Consider the following 5,252-nt stretch of genomic DNA (forward strand, 5'->3'; position numbering starts at 1 on the left):
TTTGACAGTTAGGACATACTGAAGACTTTGTTACTGCTGGTGTTGATGAGCAAGCAGGTAAGGGAAATAGAGGCCTGGAAAAATTGAACACCCATACACACACTAATATAAGCAGTTCTGTCAGACATCCTGGGTTAGTTAAGGGAATTGTAATAAACTCATTGAATCTTTGGCAATTATTTTAGAAAAATCACAGGGAACTGGGGTGGTGACAGAGAACTGAGAATATTGGAATCAAGCTTCCAAAAGATGAATATAAAACTGAGAATAGCTAGGGCTCCCTATTGTGAATGAGAAGGTAGAACTATGGAAGTCCTCCAGGTAAGTGGTACTTAAAATGAAAACACCATCAATCTCCTCATAATATAGGAAGAAATAAGGTCTCTCTGGAGAAGCCGAGAGATCTGGACATTAGTTCTACTCCCCGTTTTACCTCTGATTTGTGTCTCACTTGGACAAAAAACTGATTTTCACTTCTAGAGCAATTATTGCCCACTTATTTGAGTGAACTCTCCCAAGCACTTAATACCATGCTCTTCCCACAGTAAGTGCTCAATAAATAGCATTGATTCATTGGCTGCAGGGAATGGTGACTACTTCTTCACTTTAAAAAGCAATGTTTTAGAGAAGCAGTGTAGCTTAGTGGAAAGAGCCCAGGCTTGGGAGTCAGGGGACATGGGTTCTAATCCCTGTCCTTGTCTGCTGTGTGACCTTGGGCAAGCCATTTCACTTCTCTGGGCCTCAGTTACCTCATGTAAAATGGGGATTAAGACTGTGAGCCCCAAGTGGGACAACCTGATTACCTGGAATCTACCTCAGTGTTTAGAATAGTGCTTGGCACAGAATAAGAGCTTATTACTATATCATATTATATATAATTATTATATTATTTATTATTATTACTATTATTATAACAAGAGATGCAGTAAGGCCTAGTGGAAAGGGCATAGGTCTGGGAGTCGGGTTAGACCTGGGTTCTAATACCAGCTCTACCATTTGCCTGCTGTGAGGCCTTGAGCAAGTCATTTAACTTCTCTGAGACTCAGTTTTCTCATCTGTAAAATGTTTGCCCTACCCTTTAAACTGTGAGTCACTTGAGGGAAAGGGACTGTCTGACCTGATTATCTTGTATCTTCCTCGGTGTTTAGTACAGTGCTCATGACATAGTAAGCAAGAGATACAATTATTTCTTAAATTATAAATAGATCCTTTTATGTGCCCATCCTGGATGTGAAATAATAAATATTAAGGCCCATATAAAAGACTTACTGATGATCTCTTTGGCTTCTTTCTTCACTTCACATGCAAAATGTGAGCAAGTTAAGCAGCCCAATGGGGGAGAGAGGGAAAGGAAGCCTTTGTGGTTTCTGGCCCAGAGAATAGAGAGCTTGTCAGTTAGCAGAGTCAAGCAGTCAGTCAGTCAGCAAGCCTGCACCCTCACTTCTTCAAAGGGAAAAGCCTACCAAAAGGCAGCCTTGCCTAGTGAGTAGAACACAGGTCTGAGAGTCAGAAGGACCTGAGTTGTAGTCCCAGGTCTGCCACTTGTCTGCTATGTGACCTAGGGCAAGTCACTTAACTTCTCTGTTTTTCACTTACCTCGTCTGAAGAGATTAAGACTGTGAGCTCCACATGGGACAAGTACTGTGTCCAATCTGAATGTTTTCTATCTACTCCAGAACCTAGCACAGTGCCTGGCACATAGTAAGAACTTAACAAATATCATTAAATGTATTTAGTGTCTGTTTCCCCCTTCCAGGCTCTAAGCTCGTTGTGGGTAGGGAATGTGTCTGTTTATTGTTGTATTGTACTCTCCCAAGCACTTAGTATGGTGCTCTGCACAAAATAAGTGCTCAATAAATGCGACTGAATGAATGAATGAATTTTTAAAAAATCACAAAGTGTTCTTAGGCTTGTCTCTATGAGTACCTGTCTGGCACCAGAGTTATTAAACTCTTTTGACTACAATCCAGATAATTTCTCCCTAACCCCAGGCAAGGAGCCAGGCTCATGGTTCAGGACTTTGAGATTTAGGTATGACAGTGCTTTTCCAGAACCAAGCCCTGAGGTGTGGAGACTGAGGACAGGATGTAAGGATAGATTGTTGTTGTTTTTTTCTCCCCATTAAGGCATGAAAGGATGAACTTTATGACAGATTCCTAGCTAATTATATATTTATCCTATAGACTCAATCATTCATATTTATTGAGCTCTTACTCTGTGAAGGGCACTGTACTAAGCACTTCGGAGTGTACAACACAACAAAATAACAGACACATTTCCTGCCCACCCTAGTCTCTCTGCATCCAGTCTCCATTCCAGCATTTCCTTCACTCATCCTGGAACATTTTTCTAAAGTGTCTTTCTGCACATCTCCCTACTCCTCAAAACTCTTAAATGGTTACTTATTCTTCTGGGTCTCAAGACCCTCAGTCAGTTCTCTTCCAGGTCCCTGGAAACATGCGTGCCACTTTTCAGTGTTAAAACTTGGCTGTGGGGGCAGAGGCTGGGCATACAAAATAAAAATGCAGGTGATAGACCAGCTTAAAAATCCGAACACCCAGGACAAGTCAGCCCAATGACCACCCTAACCCAATCAATCAGTTGATCAGTCAATTAATGGTATTTATTGAGTGCTTTCTAGGGGCAGAGCTCTGTACTAAGCACATGGAAGAGTGCAGTATGAAAGAATAGGTGTAGATTATCCCTGCCCACAAGGAGCTTTTGTCTTGTTTTATGCTATTGAATCCTCTCTAACCCATGGCGATGCCATGGACACATCTCTCCCTGAACGCCCCTCCTCCATCAACAATCATTTTGGTAGTAGTTTACAGGCTACTATTTATGGTATTTGTTAAGCACTTACTATGTGCCAGGCGCTGACTAAGCGCTGGGGTAGATAAAAGCTAATTAAGTTGGACATAGCCCATGTCCCACATTGGGTTCACAGTCTTAATCCCCATTTTACAGATGAGGGAATTTTGGCATAGAGGTTTTTGGATATTTTTTAATAGTATTGGTTAAGCTCTTACTATGTGCCAGGCACTACACTAAACCCTGGGATAGGTATAAGGTAATCAGGTTGGTCACAATCCCTGTCCCACACAGGGGTAATGGTCTTAATTCCATTTTACAGATGAGTGAACTGAGACACAGAAAAGTGAAGTGACTTGCCCAGTGTCACACAGCAGACAAGTGGTGGAACAGGAATTAGAACCCAGGTCCTTCTGACTCCCAGGTCTGTGTTCTAATCACTAGGCCAAGCTGCTTCTCTAGACTAGATGGAGAGAAGTGCATAGTTCCCACTTTGTAACCCCCACTTGGGCATGTGATTGGCTGACATTTTGCAGCTCGCACTTTGGCATGTGTTTAGTTGGGTCCATGTCCTTGGTGCTGTCTGTGGTCCCCTCCTTGGCCCCAGACATAGTGGATAGAGCACAGGCCTGGAAGTCAGAAGGTCCTGGGTTCTAATTGCTGTTCCACCACTTTTGGAAATACCTGGAAGTCAGAAGGTCATGGGTTCTAATCCCAACTCCACCACGTGTCTGCTGTGTGACCTTAAGCAAGTCCTTTCACTTCTCTGGGGCTCAGCTACCTCATCTGTAAAATGGAGGTTGAGACTGTGAGCCTCACGTGGGACAACTTGATCACCTTGTAACCCCCCAGCGCTTAGAACAGTGCTTTGCACATAGTAAGCGCTTAACAAATATCACCATTATTACTATTATTCTCTGTGCCTCAGTTACCTCATCTGTAATGGGGATGAAGACTATGAGCCCCCACATGGGACAACCTGATTACCTCAAAGCTACCCCAGCACTTAGAATAGTGCTTGGCACATAGTAAGCGCTTAAGTGTGGCTCAATGGAAAGAGCCCGGGCTTGGGAGTCAGAGGTCATGGGTTCTAATCCCAGCTCTGCCGCTTGTCAGCTGTGTGACTTTGGGCAAGTCACTTAACTTCTCTGTGCCTCAGTTACCTCATCTGTAAAATGGGGATTAAGACTGTGAGCCCCATGTGGGACAACCTGATCACCTTGTATCCCCCAGCATTTAGAACAGTGCTTTGCACATAATAAATGCTTAACAAATACCATCATTATTATTATTATTAATAAGAAATACCAACATTATTATTATTATTATTGTTATTATTATTATTATTATTATTATGTCTATCTTTCAGGCCCTGTTTGTGCCTGGGCTTCAGCTCCATTTTGGGGAGCCCTGCCCCTTGGGAATTTCTCTTCCCCGTTCCAAATCACAGGGATAAAAGTGTGATGGGAACAAAATTGTGATGGGGATAATATTGTGATGGGGATAAAATTGGGATGGGGATAATATTGGGATGGGGATAAAATTGGGATGGGGTTAATATTGTGATGGGGATAATATTGTGATGGGGATAAAATTGGGTTGGGGATAATATTGTGATGGGGAATAAAACTGGGATGGCGATAAAATTGCGATGGGGATAAAACTGTGATGGGGATAAAACTGTGATGAGGATAATATTGAGATGGGGATAAAACTGTGAGGGGTATAAAGCTGTGATGAGGATAATATTGAGATGGGGATAAAACTGTGAGGGGTATAAAGCTGTGATGAGGATAATATTGAGATGGGGATAAAACTGTGATGGGGATAAAACTGTGATGAGGATAATATTGAGATGGGGATAAAACTGTGAGGGGTATAAAGCTGTGATGAGGATAATATTGAGATGGGGATAAAACTGTGATGGGGATAAAAGTGTGATGAGGATAATATTGAGATGGGGATAAAACTGTGATGGGCATAAAACTGTGATGAGGATAATACTGAGATGGGGATAAAACTGTGATGGGGATAAAACTGTGATGAGGATAATATTGAGATGGGGATAAAACTGTGCTGGGGGAGGCGTTTGGTACCCGGCGATTCGTACACCAAGGCCTGCATAAGGATGGGTATTGCGCCAGGGGGAGGAGACGCCGTGGACGCCTCGGTTCCCACCCTGCGTGACACGTCCTCAATCCCTCACTTCCCGCCGTCGACGCGTCCGGTCGCCGCCCTTCCCGTGGCAGAGAAGGCGGGGAGGGGCGGGGCCGGGGCGGGGAGCCACAGGGCGGGAAGCGGGGCCCCGCCGCGGGCGGGCGCGCGCGCGCGCGCTCCTGGGGACGTGGCGCTTTCCAGCCAATCGGGGCCGAGGGACGGCGCGAGGCGGGGAGGGGGCGGGGCGGCCTGTGATTGGTCCGTCCGGGGAGGAGGGGGCGGGC

Source organism: Ornithorhynchus anatinus, chromosome 10 (assembly GCF_004115215.2).
Source record: "Ornithorhynchus anatinus isolate Pmale09 chromosome 10, mOrnAna1.pri.v4, whole genome shotgun sequence".
Taxonomy (NCBI): domain Eukaryota; kingdom Metazoa; phylum Chordata; class Mammalia; order Monotremata; family Ornithorhynchidae; genus Ornithorhynchus; species Ornithorhynchus anatinus.